The sequence below is a fragment of the Thamnophis sirtalis genome, unplaced genomic scaffold, assembly GCF_051295495.1.
Source record: "Thamnophis sirtalis isolate CommonGarterSnake01/CBP01778 unplaced genomic scaffold, rThaSir2_p1.2 scaffold_7, whole genome shotgun sequence".
NCBI classification, from domain to species: Eukaryota; Metazoa; Chordata; class Lepidosauria; order Squamata; family Natricidae; genus Thamnophis; species Thamnophis sirtalis.
The window spans coordinates 34,133,892-34,148,613 of NW_028261387.1; the positions used below are offsets into that span (position 1 = coordinate 34,133,892).

Genomic DNA, 14,722 nt, shown 5'->3' on the forward strand with positions numbered 1-14,722 from the left:
AAACACTGCATTAACCATTTTTATGATAGGGGCCACAATTTTCTTAGGCACAGTTTTTAGTGATGTTAAACGTTGCCTTTCCTCATTAAGCATAAAATGCTCCATGATCTTATCCTTCAATTCTTTTTGTTTTTGAGTTAGTTCATCAGTTGGTTCAGTGATAACTGGTTCTAGTGGTGGTGATGTTATTTCCTCTCCGAGAGCTTCTTCTGGGAGTTCTACTATAATGTCTTTAGTTGTGTCTTGAATATCAGTTATTTCCGCTTGTGATATTGTTTTTTTGGTTTTGCAATTTGCCTGAATTTCCTCATGTTCAACTTCACTAAACACTTTATTCCGTATAATAAATCGCCTTTGATCTGCTAGTCATTGTTCACTAACATTTGAATCTGGATATTGTTGTTTCCATAATTCATACATTCGCTTTAAATAGCCTCTTTTTTCTGGCTCTGAGTTGTAGTAACAGGCCATTATGGCACGGTTTTCATCTGCACTATATTTTTTTGTTATTATTATTATTATTATTATTATACAATTGTATCACAGCGGCCAGTTATTTCGCCGGATTTGGCATTGGTTACTAGTCGGGCCCCACCGACTATTATTATTATTATTATTATTATTATTATTATTATTATTATTATTATTATTATTAAATATATTTATATGCCACCCAATCCCGAAGGACTCTGGGCATCTTACAAAAAATAAGAGGAAAAAAAATATAACGAGAAAAGAAACAGTTTAAAAACAGCAACACCCTCATACATTCATTCTAATCGGGGCTGGACCTCAACAGTGAGGTCAACAGCCCCAGGCCTGCCAGAACAGCCAAGTTTTTACAGCTTTCCTGAAGGCCATGGGTGTGGGTATGGTCCTGATCTCTTTGACCCAGAGCTCAGATATGAACAACAAACCCCTATTAGGGGTGTCCTGAGTCGGGAAAGCTAAAAAACCACTCCGTTTGGTGATCAGAGCTTTCCCTGAGGAGTTAGACCAAAGCGTAGATGGTTCCAGAGAGTCGGAGCAGCCACAGAGAAGGCTCTCCTTCGAGGGCTCGCCAGCCGACATTGTCTGGCTGATGGCATCTGAAGGAGGCCCAATCTGTGGGATCTTACTGGCAGCTGGGAGGTATGTGGCATCAGGCGGTCTCGAAGGTACTCTGGCCCTAAGCCATGTAGGACTTTAAAGGTAATAACCAACACCTTGAATTGAGTCCGGAGACCAATTGGTAGCCAGTGCAGCTCACAGAGGACAGGTGTAATGTGGGTGTACCTCGGCACACCCAATATCGCTCGCACGGCCACATTCTGAACTAACTGCAGTCTCCGAACGCTTTTCAAGGGTAGCCCCATGCAGAGCGCATTGCAATAATCCAGGTTTGAGGTGACAAGGGCGTGAGTGACCATTTGAAGTGCCTCCCGATCCAAATAGGGCCGCAATTGGTACACCAGATGAACTTGGGCAAAGGCCCCCCTGGTCACAGCCGACAGATGATGTTCCAGTTTCAGCTGCGAATCTAGGAGGACTCCCAAATTGCAATCCCTCTCTGAGGGGCATAAATTTTCACCCCCTAGGGTTAAGGATGGACTGTCCAAGCAGTCCTTCGGGGGCAACATCCAAAGCCACTCAGTCTTATCTGGATGGAGCACAAGTTTGTTCACCCCCATCCAGATCCTAACAGCCTCCAGGCATCGGCACATCACGTCCACTGCTACACTGAGCTGGCACGGGGCAGAAAAATGCAATTCAGTATCGTCCACATATTGGTGGTACTTTACCCCATGCTGTCGCATGATCTCACCCAGCGGCTTCATGTAGATGTTAAATAGGAGGGGGGACAAGACCGAACCCTGCGGCACACCACACTTGAGGGGCCTAGGGGTCGACCTTTGCCCCCTGACCAACATCGACTGCGACCTGTCAGAGAGGTAAGAGGAGAACCACCGTAAAACGATGCCTCTCACTCCCACCTCCCCTAGGCGCCACAGAAGGATACCATGGTTGATGGTATCAAAGGCCGCTGAGAGGTCAAGAAGCACCAGGATAGAGGAATATCCTCTATGCCTCGCCCGCCAGAGATCATTGGTCAGGGCGACCAAAGCGGTTTCCGTGCTGTACCCAGGCCTGAAACCAGACTGAAAGGAGTCTAGATAATCTGTTTCATTCAAGGTCCATCGGAGTTGAAGCGCCACCACCTTCTCAACAACCTTCCCTAAAAAAGGAAGGTTGGAGACAGGATGATAGTTTTTCAAAATAGCTGAGTCCAGGGAAGGCTTCTTGAGGAGGGGTCTTACCACTGCTTCCTTTAATGGTTGCGGGGAAAAGCCCTCCTGCAAAGATGCGTTGGTAATCATCTGGAGCCAGCCTCGTGTCACTTCTCTGCTGGTCGAAACCAGCCAGGAGGGGCATGGGTCCAGTAAACAGGTGGAGGCACTCATCGCTCCCATGGCCTTGTCCACTTCCTCAGGGGTCACAAATTCAAACTCATCCCAAAAAATCTGATTAAGACTAGCCCTCGGCATCTCGGCTGGTACTGCCCAAGCGGAGTCCAGGTCTGTCCGAATCTGAGTGATTTTATCCGACAGAAACTGAGCAAACTCCTCAGCTCTTCCCTGCAAGGGTTCCCCAGCCTCCTCACCTTTCAGGAGGGAGCAGGTCACCCTAAACAGGGCGGCTGGGCAAGATTCTGCAGACGCAATAAGAGCGGAAAAATGTGTACATTTTGCCGCCCGTATCGCCACTAGATAAGTCCTAATAAAGGCTCTTAGTAGTGATCGATCAGACTCAGAGTTACTAGCCCTCCAACATCGCTCTAGGTGTCTCTTTTGGCGCTTCATCTCCCGGAGTTCCTCGGCAAACCAAGGTGCCTTCCTGGATCCACTGCCATGGAGAGGCCTCAAAGGCGCAATCTGATCCACTGCTCCAGCTGCCACAATGTTCCAGGCAGTGACCAAAGACTCGGCCGGATTGCGGACAAGGGAGTTCAGGTATCTCTTCAAACTTCCTCTGAAACCCCTCAGGGTCCATCAGGCGCCTGGGGCGGAACCACTTAATCGGCTCCACCTCCCTGAAATCAAGCCTCAGCAAGGAGTGATCTGACCATGACAAGGGCAAGGTCTCTATTCCCCTTAACTCAAGATCACGTCTCCACTGCCCTGAGAGAAATACAAGGTCAAGCGTGTGTCCCGCTCTATGAGTCGGACCCTGAACTACCTGGGTCAAGTCCACGGTGTTCATGGAAGCCATGAACTCCTGTGCCCCATCTGAGTGCTCACCAAGAGACGGCAGATTAAAGTCCCCCAGTACTATTAGTCTGGGGAACTCCACCGCCAACCCGGCTACTTCCTCTAGCAGCACAGGCAGGGCTGTCGTGATGCAGCTGGGAGGCAGGTACATCAACAGCAAGCCCAATTGAACCCTTAGGTCCAACTTCAAGAGGAGAGACTCACACCCCACAATCTCTGGGGCAGGAATCCTGCGAGGAACTAACGATCTTCGGACAATAACTGCTACTCCCCCACCCCTTTACTGATGTCGTGGTTGGTGGAGCACCTGAAACCCATCTGGACACATTTCTGAGAGGGGGACTCCTCCCTCTTGGCTCAGCCAGGTTTCGGTTATACATGCCAGGTCTGCCTCGTCGTCTAATATTAAATCCCAGACGAGAGGGGCTTTGTTCACAACTGACCTGGCAGTTAGCAACAACAACCTGAGACCAGGGCCCTGTACTCCTCTGCCACCAGGTCCTTGAGTTGAGCCTGAGGGGCCGGAACAAGCAATCACTGTAATGTAGCGAGTCCTTCTTCCCCGGTAATGGCTAGCCCTACAGCTCCCATCATATCTGCCCCTCCCAGTCGTAACTGAAATGCTCTGACATCCCCCCTTCCCCGTAGACCCCCCTCACCCATGGCCCCCATTCTTCCCGGCAGGCCATGTATTCCATTCACACCAGGACGGGAGGTGAGTCTGGGCCCCCATCCACTTCTGCTTCTGCACTCAGTGGACGGGACTCCAGGTCGCACTCCTGGTCCTACCATATTCACCAATCAAACACTCTTCAGACACACCCCACAATAATTATTAAAATACAATAAATTAAATTAAAAGTGGGCACATTTTCTCTCACATTCATACACTCATACACCCAGCAAACCGGCTAAAAAACGTCGTTCCTAAATAGATGGCAATTAAAATAATTTAAGAACGGTAAAAAATTGAATGTCCCAAAAGGGAAAGAGGGGAGAGGAGGAGGGGGAGGAAGGGTGGAGGGAGGGGAGCTGAACTGAGATGGAGGCAGATCTGTAACCTGGGTGCCTGGCCAGTCCCCCCCATTGTTATCAGCCAAGCCTGGCACTTGGGAGAAAGTAGCTTGAGAGGCAGCACTGAACCTTCTGACACTCCAAACAGAGAAGGAAGGGTGAGATGTCTTAAGGGGGGCTTCAGCAGTTCCGACGGTCTTGTCCCCAAAAAGTCCCTTAACTGCAGCAGGGGAACCTCCAAGCAGGGGACGTTATCGACCGCTTGGGGGAGAGCTCGGGTTGGCGTTCTCCGGGTCTCCAACTCCAGTACGGGGCTCTCCTCCGCTGCCTCCCGCAGCCTGGCCTGAGACCGGGCCTTTGTCTGAGCTTTGCAGGGAAGGCACTCAGCGCAAGTCCGAGGCGGTTGGGGCAGCTGGCGGCAGTTGGGGGGGTGAGCTCCTCGTCCTCCTCCTCCACGGGGGCCTGGAAGCAGCACAGGAAGCCCAGATAGGCGGCCCTCTGCATGGCGGCAGCGGGGCCGAAGTGGTGGGCGGGCTCGCTCTAGGACCCAACAGCGGCAGCGGCCCGCCGTTGACCGCGGTCCCAGCGCTCCCTCTCTCTCTCGGTCCCTCGCAAAGCCCTTGGCTGAGAAGGAAGAAGAAGCAGAGCAGAGCCAAATCCGCCTGGAAAGCTTTCATTCCTCGGAGTTGGAAGGGAGAAGAGAGATGAAGTTGCGCGCTTGAGTCCAAATGAAGCATCCTCCGAGGCTAAAACTTCAACCTCCTCTCTGTGGAGGCCATTACCCGCCTTGTCTCTATAGCAACGCTAACAGTGTGTCTGACTTCAAAGACAAAGATGTAATTTCAGACTTCCAGCAGCCAGAGGGAGTGGTAAGAATATTCTCAAAACTTTTGACTACTGTGTCTTGCAGTCTCCTTCCCCATTATTAGCAGCTTTGATCTTCTTTAGTTCTTTTTGCAGCTCCTCTTCTGCAGCTAGTATTTCTGTTGGCTTTTGATATGTGATGATCAATGTATTATTGGCATGAGTAAAACTCAAAGCTGTGCTGTCCAAAAACAGTTGGAATCTGTCCAAATCAGGAAGAGTGAATTTCTTGTAGTATCTGGTCTGAACTCCAAGTAAAATCCGTGAAAGATCAAAGGAAAATAGATCTGCTGTTTTGCCTCTTCCAGCGCAATGTTAACTGCTACCTTGTCCTGCAATAATTGAATCTGCTGTGGCCAACGAGGTTTTGCCTGTTTGTTTGAAAGTTTGCTTTAATGGATTTGTTTTACAGCAAGAAGACTGAATCAAATCCCACTTCAGCAGTCTTTTGCTGTGGCTAGAGGGGGCATTGTTGAATTAGTAGAAGTAGGTGGCAATGTTTTCTTTTTAAGGTCCTCCATCTTCTCTTCTCTTCTCAATTGCAGAGTAGCCATTGAGTAACTCCAAGTTTCTTCTGTTATATCTCCTGGGAAAAGCTGTATCTGCTAAAATTCTAATTGTCTAATTGTCATAAGCATATGCTATTGACCTCCCTTTTCCTAAAGCCAGGGTAAACAGCTTTCTCTGTGAGGGACTTGTGGGGCAAGATCGTGAACTTTCAACTGGGTGGGGAAAACCAGGAAGCTTTCAGATTTTGAGGTGAAACTTTGAGCAGTACTTTTCCATGGACTCTAATTTAATTTGGGATGCTATTTGGAACCCTGACACTGTGTAATTACAAAATAAATGCAAAATATTTTATTTTTTTATTGTTGAAGGTATAAACTGTTATAACAACTTATTTAAGAAAGTACATTTTTAGCTATTTGACTGTATGGTTAAATCTGGTCATCTTTAATCTTTCCCTCATGAAAAATCATTTCTGTTTGTAATAGGTTTAAAATGGATATGTGGTGGAGACATGTGAACAAGCCTTACTTTACTGTTATAACTTCAAATACAGAATGTATATGTAATTATGAAAAATCAGATAGCATTGTCACATTTGATTGGTTTTCTATGAAGATTTATTTTTATCCCAGTAAGGGGATGAATTCTATTAAACCAAGGAGAGGAAGGAGAGTTACAATGAATAACTAAGCCCCATTTGGACTAGAACAATGAGTGTCTAATTCAAACTACCAAGGAAACATTTTCAACAGCACTTTAGCGACTTTGAAGTATAAGTTCCATTAGAGTTTTGGATATCACACGCTGAAAGTACTTTTGTTTTCTCTGCGTTTACTCTAGGGTCAGGAAAGGAAAAATAATGCACAATGAAAATATTCTTTAATGCCTTCATGGATGGGAGCAGACTGTTAAAGTGGTAGCATTCTTTTTTATTCATAGAAAGTTGCACAAATTATGAACCAAGTGAACCGGAAAAAATTGAAAAATGTACTAAAAAAGGTCAATGAGGCTGTGCAAACCATTCAAATCACTACATTAGCTGAAACAAACCAGCTGATTTATGCACCTGCCTTCATAACCACCAAAGAATTGGGTTTGAAAATACAAAGGAACCAAAGAGGCAAGAAGGGGAAGCCTAAGTGGAAAATTCGGTTGGAATTGAAGATCAAAAAATTTCGTGGAGACTTGAGCAACTTGAAGAACTTAAGGCAAGGTCAGCTAAAGAACAAGCAGGTCAAAAGCAGCCTGGAAGCAAGATACGATTTGGAGAATAAGGAAATTGCTGTAGTAATTGAAGAGCTGAAGCAGAGAGTTGTTGCCATTGCTGAAAAGATTAAATGGTATGAAAATTGAGTAACTCAGTTCAAGGAAAATTCACAGTTCAGAGCAAATCAGCACCAGTTTTATAAGAGCTTAGAAAGTGGAGATGGAGTAACAACAAATGAAAAACCTGATAAAGAGAAAACTCTGAAATTCTGGAAGAATTTGTGGGAAAACAACAAGAAGTACAACAGAAATGCAACATGGATCAAGCAGGTTGAGGATTCTATTAAAGTGCATAAAATGGAAGATGTGAAAATAACAAAAGAAATGGTGCAAAGGCAGTGAAGAAAAGTGAAGAATTGGAGTGCACCTGGACAGATGAGCTACATGGTTTCTGGCTAAAGGCACTTACAAGTATGCACGAAAGATTGGCAGCCCAAATGAACCAGATCTTAAAAACACCTGACAATGATGAATGATGACAACTGGAAGGACATTTTTGATCCAAAAAGATAAAGAAAAAGGAAAGGACCCTGGAAACTATAGACCAATCACCTGTTTGCCAACAACATACAAGCTCCTTACTGGTATCATTGCAAACCAAATTTACAGATACTTGGAAAGAAATGACTTGCTTCCTGTAGAACAGAAAGGATGCTGCAAAAAGTCAAGAGGATCAAAGGACCAACTGCTAATTAAAAAACTAATCTTAAAGAATTCAAAGAAAAGATGAACCAACCTGTTCACGGCTTGGATAGACTATAAGAAAGCATTTGATTCAGTTCCCCATAGGTGGATCAAGAAATGCCTGAAAATCTTTGGCATTAGCAGCAACATACAAAAATTCATGGAAACTTCAATGAACCTCTGGAAAACGAAGCTTATGGCTAATGGAGAAGAACTGGGTGAAGTTGAAATTAAATGAGGCATTTTCCAGGGCGATTCCCTTTCACCCCTACTTTTTATACTCTCAATGCTACCACTGACAACAATTTTGAACTGTGGATACGAACTTGCAAAAAAGGGCTGAAAATTTCACACTTGGTATACATGGATGATTTGAAGCTGTTTGGTAAAACAAAAGCTGAACTGAATTTATTAATTGAAAGCACAAAAGAATTTAGCCAAGACATTGGTATGCAGTTTGGAATTGACAACAACAGCAACAATGGCAACCAAGGCAGGCAAGGTCCTAGAACAGTGGTTCCCAAACTTGGCAACTTTAAGACTTGTGGACTTCAACTCCCAGGATTCTCCAGCTAGCTCTTCTGGCTGGAGAACTCTGGGAGTTGAAGTCCACAAGTCTTAAAGTTGCCAAGTTTGGGAACCACTGTCCTAGAAGATGATGAAATACAAGTTGAGAATGAAGAAATGATAAAGGCAGTAAAACCAGAAGAAGGCTACAAATACTTGGGGATTTTAGAGACCTCTGACTTAATGCATAATAAAGTCAAGGAATTAACCTCAGCCAAGTACATTTGACGAATTTGCAAGATATTAAAGTCTAAACTGAGTGGAGGAAACATCATAAAAGCCATAAATACCTGGGCTATACCTGTAATTCGATACTCTGCAGGAATAATTGACTGGACCCAGATGGAGTTGGACAATTTGGACAGAAAAACAAGGAAGCTTATGATAATGAATCATGCTTTCCACCCCAAAAGTGATGTTGACCAATTGTATCTACCAAGAGCAGAGGGTGGTCGAGAACTCCTACAAGTAAAATAGACTGTGGAAGAAGAAAGACACAGCTTGAATGATTACATCCAGAAAAGTGAAGAACCAATGATTAAGGAAGTAAATAAAGGAAGCCTTTTGAAGACAACTAACTTAAAAGCTGAATATAAGAAAGAAGTAATTGAGAAGTGAGCTGAACATTTGAAAAGCAAAGTTATGCATGGCCAATACTTGAAAAGTATTGAAGGCAAAAATGACCAAAAACTAACTTGGAACTGGTTAAGATCAGGAATACTGAAAAATGAAACAGAAGGCTTTACTTTGGCAGCTCAAGAACAAGCCTTAGCCACAAACTGCATGAAGGCAAAAATTCAACATGTAACCACCAACAGCAAATGTCACCTCTGTAATGAGACAGTCGACCACTTGATCAGCAAAATTTCACAAACTGACTACCTACAATGCCATGACCGTGTTGCTAAGATTATTTACTGGAAATTGTGCCAAATGTTTGGATTTGAGTACAGCAAAATACACTGGGACAATCAGGTTGAGAAGGTTTTAGAGAATAAGAAAGGCAAAATCTTGTGGGACTTCATAATCAAGACTGACAGGCACTTGGCCTACAACACACCTGACATAACAATAATTGAAAAGAAAAAAGTATGGTTCATTGACATTGCAATACCTGGTGATGCACGAATTGAAGATAAACAGCAAGAAAAAAATCACAAAATACCAGGACTTGCAAATTGAGGTTGAGCGACTGTGGAAAAAGAAATCATGTATTGTCCCAATTGTAATTGGAGCCCTTGGAGCAATACCTAAAGGGCTACCTCGCTATTTGAAAATTCTAAATTTACCTAACTTGAACATTCTGACTCTACAAAAAATCACCCTACTTGGAACAACTTATATCCTCCAATGTTACCTTAACAGTTCCTAGGTCCTTAGTTAGGACTCAAGCTGTTAGACTACCAACCAGCCCCAAAGGCTGTGAATCTCACAAAAAATTAACACAACAACAACAACAATAATAATAACAATAATAACAACAACAACAACAAAAACAACAACTCCGCCGGTGCCGGTCCCAAGCCCGGATGAGAAAGGAGGAGGGTTGGGATCAGGTTGGCAACTGGCCCCATAAAAAAACCCCGCCAACCCATACAATATGGTGAAAGAAACGAATAAAAATTTTATACCACATTAGTCATCGCGCGGGTTAACAAGGGCCGCGGCGGATGTTGGGGTCCCTGAACATCCGTCGACAAGTGGGCTACAAGTGGACCAGCCAACAAAACGACAAAAATATAGTGCAGATGAAAACCGTGCCATAATGGCCTGTTACTACAACTCAGAGCCAGAAAAAAGAGGTTATTTAAAGCGAATGTATGAATTATGGAAAGAACAATATCCAGATTCAAATGTTAGTGAACAACGACTAGCAAATCAAAGGCGATTTATTATACGGAATAAAGTGTTTAGTGAAGTTGAACTTGAGGAAATTCAGGCAAATTGCAAAACCAAAAAAACAATATCACAAGCAGAAATAACTGATATTCAAGACACAACTAAAGACATTATAGTAGAACTCCCAGAAGAAGCTCTCGGGGAGGAAATAACACCACCACCACTAGAACCAGTTATCACTGAACCAACTGATGAACTAACTCAAAAACAAAAAGAATTGAAGGATAAGATCATGGAGCATTTTCTGCTTAATGAGGAAAGGCAACGTTTACCATCATTAAAAACTGTGCCTAAGAAAATTTTGGCCCCTATCATGAAAATGGTTAATGCAGTGTTTTCAACAATTGAATCGGGATCCATCTTGGAAACGAACCAGTACAGCACAGCTGTAATAGTCACTAATGAACTAGGCATTAAAATCAAAGTACCTAGTCACACAACAGAAAAAGCATCAAAGCCAAAGTGGAAAATCCGATTAGAACAAAAAGTCAAAAAATTAAGGGCAGATGCTAGTAACTTAAAGAACATGCATTAGCAATGGCTTAAAAACAACAAAACCATAGATCGGCTAATCAGAAGATATAGATTGGATACAAGAAACATCAATGAAGCTGTAGAGATTGTAAAACAGCAGATAACAGCAACAGCTAGAAAAATTGAAAGATATGAGGCACGAATCATCCAATATAAACAAAATCAGCAATTTCGATCAGACCAACGGCATTTTTATCAAAGTCTTAATGTGAATGGTGACACTAAAAGTGAAAAACCAGAAAAACAGGCCACAGTTGAATTCTGGAAAGAATTGTGGGAAAATGCAAAGGACTACAATAAGGAAGCAAAGTGGATACATGACTTTGAGAAAAGCATTGGCAACAAACAAATGCAAGTATTAGAAATAACAACTGAGATGGTCAAAAACCGAGTTAAAAAGGTAAAGAATTGGACATCACCTGGAAAGGACCAATTACATGGTTTCTGGCTCAAATATCTGACCAGTTTACATGCAATATTGGCCAGGCAACTGAATGAAATTTTACAAAAGGGCCAAATTGATGAATGGTTGACAACTGGAAAAACATACTTGATTCAGAAAGATGCAACTAAAGGAACAACACCTGAAAACTACAGACCAATAACATGCTTGCCAACAACCTTCAAATTCCTTACAGGCATTATTGCAGATAACATGATGGATCATTTGGAAACAAACAACATCTTGCCAGTAGAGCAAAAAGGCAACAAAAGAAGGAGCAGGGGCACAAAAGATCAGCTTCTAATTGATAAAATGATATTAGAAAATTGTAAGAACAGAAAAACGAACTTGAATATGGTCTGGATTGATTACAAAAAGGCATTTGACTCACTGCCACATAGTTGGATCATAAAATGCTTAGAAACAACTGGCATTAACAAAAATATTACATCCTTTACTGAAAAGGCGATGAAACAATGGAGAACTGAGTTGGCAGTAGGGAATGAGATCTACGGAATGGTTAATATCAAGTGAGGAATATTCCAGGGTGATTCACTTTCACCTCTTCTCTTCATCATCACAATGATCCCACTATCAGTAATCCTAAAAAAAAAATGAAATTAGGCTACCAAACAGCCAAAGAAGCTGAAAAAATTTCGCATTTACTATATATGGATGATTTGAAACTCTATGGAAAGTCAGAAATAGAAATCCAATCATTGACAAATACAGTCCGAGTATTCAGCACCGATATTTCAATGCAGTTTGGCATGGAAAAATGCGCCACTGTATCCATAAAAAGAGGCAAAATCACTGCATGTGAGGGAATTGAAATCCCCAATGGCCAACTAATTAAATGCAACGAAAATGAAGCCTACAAATACTTAGGCATTCTGCAGTTGGATAACATCAAGCATGGAGAAGTAAAAACTATTGTCAGGCAAGAGTACACCAACAGAGTTAGGAAAATTTTGAAATCTAAATTGAATGGTGGAAATACAATCAAGGCCATAAATACCTGGGCAATACCAGTTATAAGATACACAGCTGGTATAGTTAACTGGACACAAGCTGATTTGGACATTTTGGACCGAAAAACCAGGAAACTAATGACAATGCACTACAGTTGATATCCACGTAGTGATAGTGATAGACTATACCTGCCCCGAAAATCAGGTGGCAGAGGATTATTACAAGTGAAGTAAACAGTTGAAGAAGAAAAACATGCACTGGCTGATTATTTAAAAGAAAGTCAAGAACATCTATTAATCGAAGTAAAGAACAAAAATCTACTGAAGGCCCAACAGACGAAACAAGAATATAGAAAAGAAGTGATAAAATCAAGAATGGAGAGTTGGCAGAACAAAGCGCTGCATGGGCAATTTCTGGAAAAAATAAAAGATAAACAAACTTGGTTATGGTTAACAACAGGTACATTAAAGAAAGAAACAGAATCACTAATCCTGTCTGCGCAAGAACAAGCTATCCGCACATATGCCATTAAGGCCAAAATCCCAAAATCCTCTGATGATGCCAAATGCAGACTTTGCAAAGAAGCTGATGAAACTGTTGATCACATACTCAGCTGCTGTAAAAAAATCGCGCAGACTGATTATAAATTGCGGCACAATTCAGTAGCACAAATGATCCATTGGAATTTGTGCAAAAATTATAATATTGAAACAGCAACAAACTGGTGGGAACATCAGCCTGAAAAAGTCACCGAAAATCAGATGGTCAAGATCTTGTGGGATTTTCGCATACAAACAGAAATAATATTGGCGCATAATACACCAGACATCACACTGGTTGAGAAAAATAAGGTCACAATCATAGACATCACAATACCAGGTGATAGCAGGGTAGCTGAGAACGAACCTGAAAAAATAGCAAAATACCAGGACTTAAAATTTGAAATTCAATGACTATGGCACAAACCAGCAGTGGTAATTCCAGTGGTAATTGGCACACTGGGTGCTATTCCAAAAGCACTGGAATTACATTTAAAACAGTTAAAAATTGACAAAATTACCATCAGTCAAATGCAAAAAGCCGCACTGCTTGGATCTGCACACATATTACGAAAATACGTTATGACGTCCTAGGCCCCTGGGTGGGGCCCGACTATTAACCAATGCCAAATCCAGCGAAACAACTGGCCGCTGTGATACAATTGTATAATAATAATAATAGCCACCATACTTTACAAAGGATTAGGTGAATATAGCAACTTATTAAGCAGCATGCATGAATCAGAAGGAAAAAAAGTACTTATTTCAGTAGGAACATTTCTATTGAAATGTTCCAGTGGTTTGAGCGATTTTGAATAAAGTGAACATTTTGAATATTTTGCTGGAAAGAAGAATGAAATCTCAAAAGTATATGGAAAACAGTCTATGCTAAGTATTACTAACCAACTAGGCAACTTACAGAAATATTGCTCACAGGAATGATGTGCAGAAGTGGTAGGATTCATTTTTTTTACTACCAGTTCTGTAGGCGTAGCTTGGTGGGCATGGCAGAGGAAGGGTATTGTAAAGTTTCCATTTCCACCCCACTCCAGGGGAATCCCCATTTCCTCCAGATCAGCTGGGACTCGAGAGGCAGAGAATAGATGGGGGTGTGACAGGGCCAGTCAGAGGTAGTATTTACTGGTTCCCCAAACTACTCAAAAAATTTTCTACCGGTTCTCCAGAACTGGTCAGAACCTGCTGAGTATCACCTCTGATCTGCAGCATGCAATAAACCAATATGATTTTCTATTTGGGAAGCAGGAAGTTCAATACAGTAATATAATAAGTAAACTTATCTACCAGATAGTAATATTTTTCTATGTCCAAAGTAGCTTTGACTCTTCATTGCACTTACTTTTTATTCCCATCAACTAAGTCTATCTTTTAGCTGTAGAGGTAGTGTGTACAGATTGGTTGAAGTATAATCCAAGTGTCCATAGACTAGATGACTTTTTTAATTGGTCATTGGGACAATCATGGGTTCACAATATTCAAAACAAGTTGGAACAAAGTGGCTCATTTTATTCTAAGTTTGGCTTCAAATGCATATCTCCATGTGGGGGAGGGGGAATAGCAACAACAATATTTGAGGTTTGAGGTTTCTTTTATTTATATGCCGCCCTATTCCCTGAGGGACTCAGGGTGGCTCACAAACCCAAGGAGGGGGGAGGTAAACACAAAGAAACTACAACAGAAAAGGTACAAGGGAATTTAAAAGACAACCAACAGTTACATGATGCGAGAGGGGAAGGGAACTCATCAACCCCAGGCCTGCTGACACAGCCAGGTTTTAACGGCTTTTCGGAAAGCCTGGAGAGAGGTGAGGGTCCGAATCTCTGCGGGGAGCTCGTTCCAAAGGGCCGGAGCAGCCACAGAGAAGGCCCTCCCCCGGGTAGTAGCCAGATGACATTGGCCAGTAGATGGAACCCGGAGGAGGCCTAATCTGTGGGATCTAATGGGCCTTTGGGAGATAATTGGCAGCAGGCGGTCTCTCAAGTACCCAGGTCCAATACCATGAAGGGCTTTATAAGTGATGACTAGCACCTTGAAGCGTATCCGGAGACCAATCGGTAACCAGTGCAGCTCGCGGAGGATAGGTGTAACGTGGGTGTACTGAGGTGCATCCACAATCGCTCGCACGGCTGCATTCTGGATGAGCTGAAGTCTCTGAATGCTCTTCA

At 42.7% G+C, this 14,722-nt stretch overlaps 1 protein-coding gene and 1 pseudogene across 3 annotated transcripts in view; one reads left to right on the plus strand and one right to left on the minus strand.

Moving 5' to 3' along the window:
* BEND5 (BEN domain containing 5) overlaps positions 1-14,722 on the plus strand; it is a 1,240,338-nt gene that overhangs the window by 261,381 nt on the left and 964,235 nt on the right. The gene's annotated exons all lie outside the window — the stretch shown is intronic.
* The window catches only part of LOC148044598 (uncharacterized), a 74,209-nt pseudogene that overhangs the window by 30,877 nt on the left and 28,610 nt on the right, over positions 1-14,722 (minus strand).